We start from the raw sequence: 16598 nt of genomic DNA on the forward strand, positions 1-16598 counted from the left end.
AAGGAAGGAAGGAAGGAAGGAAGGAAGGAAGGAAGGAAGGAAGGAAGGAAGGAGAAGGGGAAGGGGAAGGGGAAGAAAGGAAAGGAAAGGAAAAGAAAAGAAAAAAGAGAAGAGAAAAGAAAAGGAAAGAAAGAAAAAAAATGAGAGCCAAGAAGAGCCTTCCTGATATCACAGTCAACTCTGCTAGTCACAAGGCTGTGGCGTCTGGTAGTCACAAGGCTGTGGCATGTGCTAGGAAACATCCACTCAGAAGCAGTCAGAGAAAAGACTTAGGACAGAATCAAAGCATGTCCACAGCTTCACTCAGACACATCAACAGAAGCTGAAACCTTGCTAGCAAAAAGGGCTTAAACACTACTTCTGACAAAATACTGGAAGACTAATAAGCTACTTTGATCCAAGGGCAGCAACAAAAACAAATACTACTAGCAATGAAGAGGGGTATTTTGTAATGATCAATCCATCAGGAAAATTTAACAAATTTGAACATACAAATTTAAATTTAACAAAAGGTGTGCAAGTCTTATATACTAAAAACTACAAAGTATTGTTGAAAGAAATTAAAAATATTAAATTTTTTTAAATATTGAAATGTTCATGAATGGATGACAACACTTTTAAAATGATAGTATTCTGCAAGTCAATCTACAGATTCAGTGCAGTCTCCAACAAAAATCCCAGAATTTTTTTTCTTTTGCAGAAATTGACAAGATGATCTTAACATTTATATAGAAATGAAGGGATACAAAATTGCTAAAAGAAATTAAAAAAAAAAAAACAAATTTGGAGAACTCATACAACCTGATTTCAAAATTTACTACAAAGCTACTACTATAATCAAGACAATGTGGTACTACATAAGGATAGACATATAAATAAATAAAATATGACTGATAATTCAGAAGTAAAACCTTGTATCTATAGTCACTGATTCTTAGTAAGAGTACCAAGATAACTCAATAAGAAAAGAATAGTATTTTCGACAGATTGTGCTGGAACTAGATATCCACACACATAAGAATGAAGTTGGATTCTGACCTCATATCATAAACAAAAAGTAACTTAAAATAAATCACAGACCTAAATGTAAGAGCTAAAAATAACAACTCTTAGAAGAAAACAAAAGTAAATCCTTTTGTCCTTGGGTTAGCCAATGGTTTCTTAGATATGGCACTAAAAGCACAAGCAACAGAATAAGAAAATAGATACAATGCATCAAAATTAGCAACTTTGTGCTGCAAATGATATCACTGAGAAAATGAAAAAGAAAACCAATGGAACTCGAGAAAATATTCACATATCATACATCTGATAAGGGATTTATATCCAGAATATATAAAGAACTCACAATTCTATAAAAAACATAAATAACACAATTAAAAATGAACAGAGGATCTGAATAGATCCAAAGATCTGCAGATAGTCAATAAACACGTCAAAAAATACTCAACATTATTCATCATTAAAGAAATGCAAATCAAAACCACAGTGAGATTTTTTGGTTTCAGTAGAGATAGGGCCTCATTATATTGCCCAGGCTGGTCTTGAACTCCTGGCCTCAAGGAATCCTCCTGCCTTGCCCTTGCAAAGTGCTGGAATTACCGGTGTGAGCTGCTGAACCATGCCACAATGAAATATTACTTCACACCTACTAGAATGGCTAGACTATCAAAAAGTCATATAATAATAAATACTAATGAGGATGTGAAGAAATTGGAACTCTTAGGCATGGGAGGTGAAATGTAAAGTGGTGCTGGCAATTTGGAAAATAGTTTTTCAGCTCATCAAAAAGTTAAACATAGAGTTACCATATGACACAGCAATTCCACTTCTATTTTCTGCAGAAAATACAGAGGACAATGGCACATAGTGAATTGTACCATGCATTTGCAATTAGCCACATCCAAACTGTAAGAAACTCCATAGTTCAAACAGCCTGTGTTTTCAACAGATACATTTTAAGACAAAATGATGAGGGATAAGTATAAAACTGTCAAGGAAATGTTTAGTATAAAAGTTGGTGTGGTGGACAAAGGGATTGTGTTTGAAATGTGGTACACAGAAGGGGCTTCCAGAATGTCTGAGTTCTATTTTCTGACCTGGTCATGGTTAGGTTACAAGATGTTTGCCTTAGAATAATTCATTAAGTAATGCATTTTGCTTTGTGACATTTTCTGTGTCTGTTGTTGGTGGGCTTTTTAAAATACGTTTTTGGTTTTTTTTTGTTTGTTTTTTTGTTTTTTTTAGATTATGAAAACTTTCTCTTTAATCAAGGCTTTTAACATGAACAGATTTCTTGAATAATATGGAAAGTTTCCAATATATTGAAACATAAATCCATAAGTCACCATTATTACAACACCCGGCAGGAAAAAACAAAAACAGCAAGTTTACATGATCCCCGTAATAGCCATGATCTTAATCTCAGATACTTCCTCCATCTACCAAGTGTGTTCTGGATACAGAGCACAACGTGGCTTCTGGGGTCACACTCAGCTGTGGCTGTGGTCCACAGATTACTCATCTGTCTGGGTTGTGGTGGTGGCGGCTCTACTCAAGAAGCAAAACAGTTACCAGCACATTCAAAAAGCATGTTGAACATCTTTTAAATATCAAAGTGAGAAACTAGAAGGCAACATAATAATGTTATCAGAAAGACGTTAGGAAGCAAGGACAGCTGTGTAAAGCTCGAGGCTGGAAAGTGGCTCGCCGACTTCATTTATTTGACTTCTTGGGTAGTGGGCACTGGAATAGTAAGATGTGAGATTCTGGTTCATGGATCATATAATGGACTCATCCCCGACTCTGCTGAATGCCAGGATTCAGACATCAAGTGGGTTTTAGGGACCGGCTTGGCTATGTCCTTGGGCAACATGGCATGCCAATACTCAATTCCCTCATCATTGTATTTCTTCAAATAGTAAATTTATTTGTGCGATGTGATCACTGCTTCTGCAAGCTTTCAGCCCCACACCACCAACATCCAAGCAACTCCCAGCAGCACCAAATATTTTTAAATGAATTAAATAAATAATTACCCTGGAAGTAATGTGGAGAAGAGATTTTGAATTTCAGCAAGATGAGATTAGAACCAGAAAAAAAAAAAAAGAAATTAGAACCAGAAAGGAACATGTGCAAGACACAAAGGAAGTTAGGAATATATATATGAAACTGCCTAAGAGGCAAATTAATAGAATTTGGTGACTAACCGAATGAGTTGAGTGAAGAAGAGGTAGAAGATGGTGACTTACAGGTTTTTTGGCTCAGATCAACATGAGTCGAAAAACACAGGATAAGTACATCCTTTCTCTCACCCCTGACAACCTTTGACTATTGATTTTTCCTGTCCAGTAGTCATTCTTCCTTGTTCTGGTAATAGAAAACATACTTTCCTTAGCAATCCACTCTCAGTACATAGTCTTCAAGTGGCTGTCCCCACCTGTGCTCTAAGGAGAGCTGGGGAGGCCAGTGACCCAGCCTATGTTTTCAACAGATACAGAGCATCCTGCACCCACCACAGTGATTGATGCAGGTACTGAACATGACCCAAGCTAGGTTTGTTGGAACTGAGTGGATGAGCCCATCTCCTCTCAAAGCTCTAGGTTTATTACTGTGGCTACTATGAAATAGACTTGTCTAGGAGTGATACCCACACAGCAGAAAACAGAGTGGAGACAGATGCACAGAGTCCACACATATGCTCATACAGAGTGTTAATGACATTGATATAGTTTCTGGATTCAGGCAAGCCTGAAGACAGTCTATTCCTGTGCTTTTCAGCTATGTGAGTCATTATATTCCAATTTTTCCTTTAAAAGCAGATTGAATAAGATTTCTGTCAATTAAAAATGAAAATATCTTGACTAATGCAGGATCAAGAAACATTGTACTGTTTCCAGACTTACTCACATACATAGTCTAGTGCTGGCTAATAGAAATATAATGTGAGCCACACATCTAATTTTAAGTTTTCTAGTAGCTACATTAAAAAAGTAAAAATAAGTGCATAAAATTATTTTACTAATATATTGTATTTAACCTAATATACATAAAATCATTTTACACATAATCAATATTTTAAAAAATTATTACCTTACATCTCTTTTGTAATGTAAAGTACATTTCTAAGTCTTTGAAATCTACTAACAGTTTAAACTTGAAACATCTCAATTTAGAATAGCTGCATTTCAGGCGTCCAGTAGCCATATGCGGCTATTGTAATGAGCAGCAAAGATCTAAGCCATTCCCTATCTTTTCCCAGCAAAGTCTGCCTTCTCTTGAGTCCTACTGATAGTATCCCAGAATTGACAAGTACGTTAAAAGTCGTGTGGTCCACCTTCTCATTTTATAGGTAAATAAAATAATAATGATCTATCCTAATGAAAGTAAGTTAGTTTCAGAGCTGGAATTCATATAAAAAAAAATAGGAAAAACAATGGCTAGATATTGAATAGTTACTACCTATAAATGTTGATATTGGTTTGTTTGTTAGGTTTTGTGTTTGTTTTGTGTTTGGCTATTCAGTATTAACTCCTTTCTATCTGGGGAAATTAATAATATTAAGAGATAATATCTAGTGAGTATATATCAGATACTATTTTGAAAACTTGACAAATATTGACTCATTCAATCCTCAGAGTGACCCTAATAAGGTAAATATCTTAATCCTCATTTATCTGTGAAGAACAAATGAATTAAGACATGGGACTGGGACTTGAACCTAGGGCTTTTGGATCCTGAATCCACACTATTAACCCATCCATTAGTCTTGCTCTATGGTCTTGCTGAAGGCAGCAACATGTTTCCCACTGTAGAGGCCAAATGAGACATTTACTCCTTCTCCCTGTTCTCTGGCAGCTTGGATACTTAACTCAGGCTTGGTGAGTTGATTACTCCCAGAAATTCACACCTGAGGGAGATGCTGCAAATACAAAAGATATATGAGAATTTATTCATCATGGAGGACAGCAGACGGGACACCTGAGTCAGATTATACCTGTGGCCTAGCCTCTTGAGGACCTGAATTCCTGCCTGTCTTCCAAAACTGAATCTACAGTTTCCTGGTTTTCTGTGAAGTCCTGATGTCCTTTCAATAACGTTCTTTTTGCTTAAAACTTCCAGAGTCCATTTTCATTATCAACAGCCAAGAATGTTGATTAATACCAGTAGTACATATTATTATAGTCATTTTACACAAAAAGAAACTTAATCCTTAAAAAGTGAAACACTTTTGCTTCGGCCGGGCCTGGTAGCTCACACCTATAATCCCAGCACTGTGGGAGGCTGAGGTGGGAGGATCACGAGGTCAGGAGTTCAAGACCAACCTGACCAACATGGTGAAACCCTGGCTCTACTAAAAACACAAAAATTAGCTGGGCATGGTGGCATGCTCCTGTAATCCCAGCTACTCAGGGGTCTGAGGCAGAAGAATTGCTTGAACCCGGGAGGTGGAGGTTGCAGTGAGCCAAGATAGCGCCATTGCGCCCCAGCCTGGGTGACAAGAGCGAGACTCTGTCTCAAAAAAAAAAAAAAAAAATGTTAAACACTTTTCCCAATATATTTTCTAGGAAGTAGTTGGCAAAACTGGAATGTGGACACAGGCCTAGTAGGTAGTCTCCGACTACCTGCTATTCTGGACTAGAATCTAGGTCTCCTGACCCCAGAATCCTTTTTCTTTCCATGATGCCAATCCTCCAAGCCATGAACAATAGCCTTACAAAATGAGGTCAAAGGGTTAAAATAAAGTGGATAGTGTTTTACATCATGATCCCTAAAAATTAAATCCTAAGGAGAACATGCTTAACACTGTTACAGAGCCATGAAAGAGGTATTTAGGGCACCAGATCATATTAATCATAACAAGTAGTTAGAAGTCAATCCCATCTGCCACTATGCCAGGTCTGCCTGCCCGAAAGTGTAAACATTTATTAAGTCCCACAGGATTTAGCTTTAGCCCCACAGAGAGGAAGAAAAGAATTGAGACTTGGACAGCTTCCACCTTGCAGTCACATCTGCACAACAGGTCACCTAGTTAAAGCTAAAGTGGTTCCCACGGGGAGCTAGAAAGAGTGGCTCTATAAATATGCTCCTACAAGTACAGCTGTTCTTTGCCCCTTTGGTGTGTGGATGGCTGAAAGCAGTGTACCAGAAAATGCTAGAGAGATGGACTCTAGGCTAGTAAAAGAGCAGAGAAATGCTGAAGTACTGAATGTAGAACAGAAGAGACAACATAACAGTTACAGAATTCTTGGAGAATGGCATCAGAATAAAACTACACACACACACAGGCACACAGCCACACAGTAAAGCACACACACACAGTGAAGAAGCACACACATAAACAACCACCACCACAAAACAAAATCATCTCTGCCAAGGATGGCAAAAGCACAAAGAGAAGGAAATTATCTGATGCTATTAGAAGCAGTGTAAATAACCCCAACTTCTTTGAAAGACAATTGGTAATATTTATCAACATTTTAAATATATAGGTCCTTTGTCCTAGCAATCCCATTTCCAGTAATATAGAATAGTATATGTGAAAGAATATTTGTTGCAGAATTTTGTTTGTAATATCTAATAATGGAATTAAGACAATATTCCTTAAAAGGAGACTGATACTTATAGTATCAGTTGTACTATACTTATACTGATACTTACAGTATGTTCATATTTTGAAATATAAAACATACTTTAAAAGAATGAGGTAGTTCTATATTCAAAAACGTGAAGTGATATTCATGATAAACTGGTGTGGGGAAAACTGAGTGGCTGAATAATATAGTAGATAGATTAAACCAACAGATACACAGTGATCTGGAAAGACATTGCTATCACAAGCTTATTTAGATCTCACAGCAAATCTATGAGTGATACTACTGTTATCTTTGATTTATAGATAAACAAATGAAGCAATTTAAAGAAAGGTAAAACACCTTAGCTAAGGTCATAGCTATTCAATAAAATGGAGTGGGTAAGGGGGCTATCAGGGCTTTTAAAATATAATCCACTTTGTTTTATATTTTTCTTGAATGAACTGTAACTTTTTATGAAGCTAAAAAGGATCACAAAAACTTTTTTAAGACACCAATAAAAACCATGGACCCATGGGTTATTTACATTGGCCTCTGGCCACTTCCCCTTGGAAACTTCACAGCACATCTTCTAGCTCCCTTCCTTATATGCCTCCCTCTTCCACTTTGAAGCGACAGAAAGAACTCAGCTCCTCTTACTTCCACAGAGAGATATTTCCACCATCTAGCAGCCTTCATTATTAGGAAATAAGCATTCATATTAAGACGAGTGGTTCCTTGGCTCCGTTGTCTCCCACAATGTCACAGTTGTATTTGTGCTACAGGAAAGAAAAGTGTTTCACATGACCTATTCAGCGATAATAACCACCTCTATGATCCAGCTGTATATGACATATTTTAGATACTGATTAGGCCAATATTCTAATCACTTAACCAGAATGAAGGAGTAGGCTTTGGATCATTGTTTTAAAACATCATTAGGTTTGTCCAGTTACAATCAATTCCTTTGTATCATACCAAAAGTGTATAATGTATAACATTACATGAAAACTGATTGAAAAACATGGTAAGTATTAATAAATGAGATGAAGTACAGAACCAATGGAGCCTAATTTTCCCTCCCTCTGGCCTTTTAAAACGATTGCTGGAATCTACATGGGAGTAGTATCCCATGAATTACACACCCCTCCCTTATTCAGGATCCTCATACTGAATATTATGATGTCTATGAATATTATTATGTCCCTCTGTGAAATATAATCAATTTAGCTATTAATTCATCAACTAAAAGCATGTGACTACCTCTAATATCTAGTAAAGATAAATCATTTCCTAGCTTGGGAGTAGACTTCCAATTCTAAAATAAGAGACAAAAACCACCCAGAAAGGTAAAGTTTCCTACATGGTCTGCTCAGTCTTTAAGGTTAATTACGTCCGAACAGTAAACATTTAACAACCCCAGAGATAAGCTGACTGTAACAGGTGAGTAATCTCCCAGCTCAGACTGGCTCAGTGGATCGTTTTGTTTCATTGAAGAAAGCAATTAGCTTTCAGTGTGCTCGAAAGTGGGAAACAATTTCGCAGATTAGTAGAGCTGAGGGCTCTGTCTGCCGGTGAAGTTGGTGTGTGGCAAGAACCACTTCTCAAGATCTTTCTGGGCCAGCATAGTCAGTGACTGATAATATAATACACAGGGGCAGCTGCCTCACAGAATGAATTATCGGAAAACCCTGACGGCAGTGACTATAACAATAACAAAATGATGTATACCACCACGTTGTTTTTCACAAGCAAAAGAGTATGATGTAGTATTTAGAGCAGAAAAACAAGGCTTTAAGGACTTCAAACATCATCATTATTGTGGACACATTAACTCTACCAGCTATGTAAGAAGGAACAAGAAGATATAGGTAAAGCTGAAGTAGGAGGACCTTATCACAGTCTACTTGGGAAGCCAGTGAAGGTGAATGTGACACCACATGCTGGTTTTCTATTTATGTTTAAACTTCAAATAGGTGATAATGCCAGAGGTCAAAAACAAATGGTTGAGAAACTTCATTTGGCCTGCATACATGTTTTGCTTGGTAAGCATTTTGCCTAAATTTTTAAAAATTAGTCATTTTTTAAAAATCAGATGTTATACAAAAATCTAGAATTACAATTTTTCTTGAAAAAATCAGAAAATCCAGTGCTTCTGAACTGCCATGGAGTCATGTAGCAGTTATCTTAAGGGGAGTAACGGCTGGGCCTCTAAGTCCCATTCACTACAGTCTGTGCCACTCCATATTGCCTCATGACACCAGGGATGACCATCAGTTGCAGTTTATCACTGCACTAGACCAGTTATTTTCTAATAACAGAGAAAGAGTTCTCTGTTCTCAGGTCCCTATCCAAAGCTAGAAAACAGAAGTGTGGCCAAAAAAGCCAAGTAATTTATTTATATATATTTTTACTCCTGACCTACACTTACTAGTCTGGCTTCTGTAGGTATTTCAGTTTGTGATGCCTACTGTGACAGGTAAGAAGATAGAAGAGTAGTCTTTCAAAGTCCCACAGACTTAGGTACAGACTCGGTTCTGCCACTTCATATTGTTTGGTATTGAATAAATCATTTAATCTCTCCACTAATCTGTTATCCCATGAGTAAAATGGAAATAATTATGGCACTGATGTCTACCTCCTATGTCAACTGTGAAGATTAAATATATGTGTATTAAAAATTAAAAATGTTTATTAAAAGATTAAAAATATGTATATGTCTATGCATACATATATACATATATAGGTAGCTGGTACATAAAACAAACATAAAAAGCTGTAAAAAAAAATAATGTCTAGGGCAATTGAAGAAAATTTGGGATTCACAGAAGAAATAATAAAATTACATTAGCAGAGGAAACCAATTTGTTTGGGTAAACTGAATAGTTTTATGAGTCCTCTGTTTTTCCCTGATATATACACACACACACACATTTAGTGATGTTATATTTTTGTCTTTGCCACTGGAATATGAATCTGATCCAACATAAGCCATTCTGTCATGCCCAGGTGTACCACTGCCATGTTATGGTCACCGCTATATAAAGAGTTTTTCAAAGATATCATTTCAACAAGTCCTGATAACATATGTGTGCTCAAAAAAGTTTATTAAAAATTTTACAGTCCTTTGACAAAATTCAACAGCCCTTTATGCTAAAAACTCTCAATACATTAGGTATTGATGGGATGTATCTCAAAATAATAAAAGCTATTTATGACAAACCCACAGGCAATAGCATACTGAATGGGCAAAAACTGGAAGCATTCCCTTTGAAAACTGGCACAAGACAGGGATGCCCTCTCCCACCTCTCCTATTCAACACAGTGTTGGAAGTACTGGCCAGGGCAATCGGGCAGGAGAAAGAAAGGTATTTGATTAGGAAAAGAGGAAGTCAAATTGTCCCTGTTTGCAGATGACAAGATTGTATGTTTAGAAAACCCCATCGTCTCAGCCCAAAATCTCCTTAAGCTGATAAGCAACTTCAACAAAGTCTCAGGATACAAAATCAATGTGCAAAAATCACAAGCATTCTTATACACCAATAACAGACAAACGGCCAAATCATGAGTGAACCCCATTCACAATTGCTTCAAAAAGAATAAAATACCTAGGAATCCAACTTACAAGGGATGTGAAGGGCATCTTCAAGGAGAGCTACAAACCACTGCTCAATGAAATAAAAGAGGACACAAGCAAATGGAAGAACATTCCATGCTCATGGATAGGAAAAATCAATAATGTGAAAATGGCCATATTGCCCAAGGTAATTTATAGATTCAATACCATCCCATCAAGCTACCAATGACTTTCTTCACAGAATTGGAAAAAACTACTTTAAACTTCACATGGAACCAAAAAAGAGCCTGCATTGCCAAGACAATCCTAAGACAAAAGAAAAAAGCTGGAGACATCACGCTACCTGACTTCAAACTATACTACAAGGCTACAGTAACCAACACAGCATGGTACTGGTACCAAAACAGAGATACAGACCAATGGAACAGAACAGAGCCCTCAGAAATAATACCACACATCTACAACCATCTGATCTTTGACAAACCTGACAAAAACAAGAAATGGGGAAAGGATTCCCTATTTAATAAATGGTGCTGGGAAAACTGGCTAGTCATATGTTGAAAGCTAAAACTGGATCCCTTCCTTACACCTTATGCAAAAATTAACTCAAGATGGATTAAAGACTTAAATGTTAGACCTAAAACCATAAAGACCCTAGAAGAAAACCTAGGCAATACCATTCAAGACATAGGCAAGGGCAAGGAGTCCATGTCCAAAACACCAAAAGCAATGGCAACAAAAGCCAAAATTGACAAATGGGATCTGATTAAACTAAAGAGCTTCTGTACAGCAAAAGAAACTACCATCAGAGTGAACAGGCAACCTACAGAATGGGAGAAAATTTTTGCAATCTACTCATCTGACAAAGGGTTAATATCCAGAATCTACAAAGAACTCAAACAAACAAGAAAGACAACAAACAACCCCATCAAAAAGTGGGTGAAGGATATGAACAGACACTTCTCAAAAGAAGACATTTATGCAGCCAACAGACACATGAAAAAATGCTCATCATCAATGGCCATCAGAGAAATGCAAATCAAAACCACAATGAGACACCATCTCACATCAGTCAGAATGGTTATCATTAAGAAGTCAGGAAACAACAGGTGCTGGAGAGGATGTGGAGAAATAGAAACACTTTTACACTGTTGGTGGGACTGTAAACTAGTTCAACTATTGTGGAAGACAGTGTGGTGATTCTCCAAGGGTCTAGAACTAGAAATACCATTTGACCCAGCCATCCCATTACTGGGTATATACCCAAAGGATTATAAATCATGCTGCTATAAAGACACATGCACACGTATGTTTATTGCAGCAGTATTCACAATAGCAAAGACTTGGAACCAACTCAAATGTCCATCAGTGACAGACTGGATTAAGAAAATGTGGCACATATACACCATGGAATACTATGCAGCCATAAAAAGAATGAGTTTGAGTCCTTTGTAGGGACATGGATGAAGCTGTAAACCATCATTCTCAGCAAACTATCGCAAGGATATAAAACCAAACACTGCGTGTTCTCACTCATAGGTGGGAATTGAACAATGAGAACACTAGGACACAGGAACGGGAATATCACACACTGGGGCCTGTCGTGGGGTGGGGGTAGCGGGGAGGAATAGCATTAGGAGATATACCTAATGTAAATGACAAGTTAATGGGTGCAGCACACCCATGGCACATGCATACATATGTAACAAACCTGCACATTGTGCACATGTACGCTAGAACTTAAAGTATAATTTTAAAAAATAAAATAATAAAAAAATAAAAAATAAAACTGACTATGATGATGGCTGCACAATTATGTGAATATGCTAAAAGTCATTGACTTTCTTTTGGTATACACATTTTATGTATATTCTATGACATGTGAATTATGTCTCAATAAACCTATTTTTAGGTTCTGAAAAAATAAAAAATAAAAATGTTACAAAAGACAGTTTCCAGTTCTACTGGCTACTAGCTAGATGACATTGAGAAATTTACTTCTCTGAATCTGTTTCTTCATCTGTAAAATGGGCATAATAATTGGCTTACTTGGCACAATGTCTGCAAGCACTTATTAATGTTCCTAGCACATAAAAGGAGCTAAACACTGGTAATCCCATTTACCTTCCTTCTAGTGATTAATTTGAAGAGTATCCTACTCAGCTTAAAAAGGAAAAAAGATAATAATGGTTTTATTTATTTATTTATTTTGAGACGGAGTCTCGCTCTGTCCCCCTGGTTGGAGTGCAGTGGCGCGATCTTGGCTCACTGCAAGCTCCGCCTCCCGGGTTCACGCCATTCTCCTGCCTCAGCCTCCCAAGTAGCTGGGACTACAGGCGCCCGCCACCGCGCCCGGCTAATTTTTTTGTATTTTTAGTAGAGACGGGGTTTCACCGTGTTAGCCAGGATGGTCTCGATCTCCTGACCTTGTGATCCGCCCGCCTCGGCCTCCCAAAGTGCTGGGATTACAAGCGTGAGCCACCGCGCCCGGCCTAGTTTCATTTTTAAATGAAAATCAGAGTAAGTCAAACCCCAATGAAATGGCATGAAGAGGACCTAAATGTACATATTGCCAAACAGCATCTGTTTGCAAGGTGCATTAGAATAGTGGAAAAAGAAAGTACCACATCATCTACTTCATTTTTACTGAATTATAGAGTATGCATAGCTCTTTTCATTGTATTAGAAAATGAGTGCTTAAAATGATTTACATATTGAAAAAACATCATAGAGGAAATTTAGTTGTGATTCCTAAGACACACGGTTTGGTGTTAACATTTTCCATTACTTTTTATATTATGGTATGCAATACTCTTCAAAATGTTTATAAGCCCAGGCAATTTTTCCATGATTCACTAATGTACAAATAATTCAAGTTATTGAGTGCATGTATTTTCTATTTTGTACATAGTATTGTGTCGGAATAAAAACAAGTAAAATACGATCTTTGTCTCCCACTGCCAACCCTCTAGTGCAATATTTCTTAAACTATGTTGCTGGAACCACCTGCATCAGAATCACTAGAAGAAGTCTTTAATAATGCAGAGTTCTTGGCTCCTCTCACAGACTCAGGGATCAAAAATTTTGTGATGTGGACCTGGCAATCTGCATTTAAACACACTCCAGGCAATTTGTATGCACTCTAAGATTTAAGGGCCACTCATCTATTAAGATCAACTGAGTTAAAGAGCTAAACTTGATTCCATTAGAAAGCTATGCACTGGTGAATTATTTAACTACATACTAGACTATGAAAAGCATTACAGCTATCATGACTTTAAGTCAGTCATTCAAGTACCTCATGGCATTTGTGAAGAAGCTAAAGCAAGTCTCTTCATCTTGCTCAATTTACTATTTAACACAATTATTATCATACTGAAGTAAAACATACAATCAGTTATTTAAAAAAGAAAAACAATTCCTGATTTTCTTTTACTGAATGGGCTAAACATGTTAAATGGATATGCAGGTAGGCTATTACCTGCTAGTTAGTTTTGACAGAGGCAACTTCATTTAAATATGCAATGAGTTTTTTTTTTCTAATTTTTCAATTTATAATTGGCCGTATTTTAGCACTCTAATAAAGTACCATTGCATTAAATCTCAAGGTTCCTTAATTTGGAATTGATGATCATGGAGAGCTTTCTTGGGGCTACACGTTTGGTCTTCAGGAGGACTGTGGGACCCCTGAAACTGTATGCAAAATATGGAACATTCATGTTATTTAGTATAAGGGTCTGTGGCTATTATTAGATTCTCAAGGAGGCCTATGCCTTAAACATAGTTGCACAGCACTATAAAATGAAAGACTAGGACAGCACTGTGCAGAAAACTCATTCCAGGGATGTTGCCAGTGAAAACTGAGAGACATTCTGTTTGGTTGGAGAGATGGGAGGCTGGATCAGTATCCTCACACTCTTTCCCAGGGGGATAAAAAATGCCTCATCTGTCACATGGAAAAATCCTGGAAAGCCAATTCCCACTAAAGCACTAAGACAGATGATAGCTTAACATATTACCTGTCTCATTGCTTGAAGTCTTTCCCACTGAATCCAGATAGAACCCTTCTCACTGCTAACTGATCAGAATTGGCACATGTGGCAAAACAATTTGCCATTCCTAATTTAACTCAATCTCTCTCATTTTAGCAATGAAGAATTTGAGGTCCAGAGAGGTGAATTGACTTGCCTGAGGCCACATAGCAAGTTGGTGTCAGAGCCTGGCCCAGAGGCCAACACTTTTGACTCCTACTAAAATGCATCTGCCACAGGCAAAGTCACAAGCACAGAGAACTCCTCTTCCCTCACACCACCTGAACTTTACTCACTCCTTTCCTTATCATTCTATCCTCCTGTTCTCTGCCATCTTGATTTGACAGCAATTCCCTTTTCAAATTTCTCATATTTTTTATTTTTAAAAAATAATGGATTTTGTCTGCATAATATAAAACAAAACTCATTAGTTAGTGGAAGATAAGTATGCTTGCCAAGTTAAAAGGGAAAATGAGGTCTCTGACGTCGATTTGCTTGGTTAAGAAAAAAAATGACCACACAAGGGCTTACACAGGTACAATGCCCCTGAAGATATCATATAGATTCATCTAGCTTGCACATTCATATTGTACCACCTGTTCTTTTCCCATGACTATAATTCCAGTCATCTTGTAGGCTCAGACTTTTGTTATCCTATAAAAAGCTAGGCCTATCTGCTCTCTGCTCAGCCCATTTTCTTCTTTTTCCTTTTCTATTTCTCCTCCTTTCCTTCTTTTCAGTTTTTTTTCATCTTTTACTTTGGTCTTTAGATATAAAGGTATTTATGAACATGTCTGAGTTCCCTGACAGGATGTAAGTTCCTTGAGGGGACTGTATATCCCTGTCTGCCTTGTTCACTTTTGTATTCCTTATTTTAGTTCAGTTGTTGCTCAGGGAGAGTTCACCCAGTATCACTCCTCACTCATAATACCAACTTTTCTAGTAATAGTTTCTTTTCTTGAGGAATAGCTTCTTTCTGACTCTAAACATTTGGCCCTCATGGTAATGGTCAATCATGTTAGTGCATCCCTAGCCAAGAATGCGTGTATGACTCAGACCTTGGCAATCATAGCCTACCATTTCCCTGTGCTGCATGATTGGTTAAAGGGAGGTATGTGATCCAACCTGGTCCAGAGTTTTTCCCAAGATACATTAAATTGAGGTCTCAGAGAAAATTCTACATCTTGGGTCACTCAAATAAAATGGTGTTAGTTCAGTACCTGAACTACCTGAGGTCATGTTCTCTGCTGCTCAGGGAAGTACTTCCTGTAGCTAGAGAAAACTAATGCAACTTACAGAGGAAAAAGCAGCCATAGGGAACTCAGCTGCCTTGTTTATTCTGCAAGTCATGCCAGTATCCACCCAATCTTTTGCTTAAGCTTGCCTAAGATGGATTTTTGACACTTCCAACTGAAAAATACTGACAAATACATTCATAATGCTTTGTCCCAAATCAGTGCTTGATGAAGATTTACTCAGGGACTTTTCTTCAAAATCTATCTATTCCACTTTTCTCATCTCCGTTTCCTTAGATTTCACCTTCCTGCCTGCCCAACCCCTGTCTTCTTTATTGCTTTCTCCTTTGGGAGTAGCTCTTTTTACTGCCACCTGCTACAGATATGTTCATGCAAGGTATCAGCAGGTAGGAAGCAGCAGAATACACAATCCTGAAAAGACAGTTTAGGAAAGTAAGAAATATTATTCTTGTCAACTGATGTTAAAAAACAAAAGTTGGAGAAAAGAAGAGAAATACATTGTGTTTAGCTTAAGAACACCCAAAACAATTATTAAGGAACAGCATCTGCTCTTCTCAAATACTTTCTTCCCAACCTTGACTGTTGACAACTCAATTTTCCACTGCACTCATCTCACTGGTGTGTTTCTTCAACTTCACAGGCACCCTGGGAGCATATCTCCCGCTGGAGGACACCACCTTTTGGCTTTAGTTTCCTGGAGTTACTTCCCATGCTATATCCCAACAATGTAGCAGTAGGGCTTGAAAACAATATTGCTTATTATTCACAGAGTACATAAAGAATGACTTGCCCTCAAGTTTAAAGATAAGGTAATCCTTGTAAAATGACAATTTGATTTAAGTCATTCACTCAGGCAAACATGGTTCCTGGAACACCCTGACAAAACCACATAAGAATTAAAGGTCTTGTGATGGATGAGGGAGCAGGATCTAATTGGTGTTTTAATAAATGTATTCTGACTTGGTAATCCACCTAGATTAATCAACAGAAAATTCCCCTGTCTAAATCAAATTACCAAGTTATGGTATAAAAACAATGACAAATGCCTTGTAATTGGCTGTTATACAAGTGTTGGCATCAGAGAGACAAATAGGATGTTGGTGTCTAGAGTTGTTTTCAAGATGCTGATTAACAGACAAGCAACAGCAAAGAAGGGCTTACC

General features: G+C 37.4%; 1 protein-coding gene and 1 pseudogene across 3 annotated transcripts in view; both read right to left on the reverse strand.

Annotated features, from left to right (window-relative positions):
* KCTD16 (potassium channel tetramerization domain containing 16) overlaps positions 1-16598 on the reverse strand; it is a 317761-nt gene that overhangs the window by 46108 nt on the left and 255055 nt on the right. The gene's annotated exons all lie outside the window — the stretch shown is intronic.
* Positions 2716-15530, reverse strand: LOC111523281 (annotated as a pseudogene).

This window comes from Piliocolobus tephrosceles, chromosome 4 (genome assembly GCF_002776525.5).
Source record: "Piliocolobus tephrosceles isolate RC106 chromosome 4, ASM277652v3, whole genome shotgun sequence".
NCBI classification, from domain to species: domain Eukaryota; kingdom Metazoa; phylum Chordata; class Mammalia; order Primates; family Cercopithecidae; genus Piliocolobus; species Piliocolobus tephrosceles.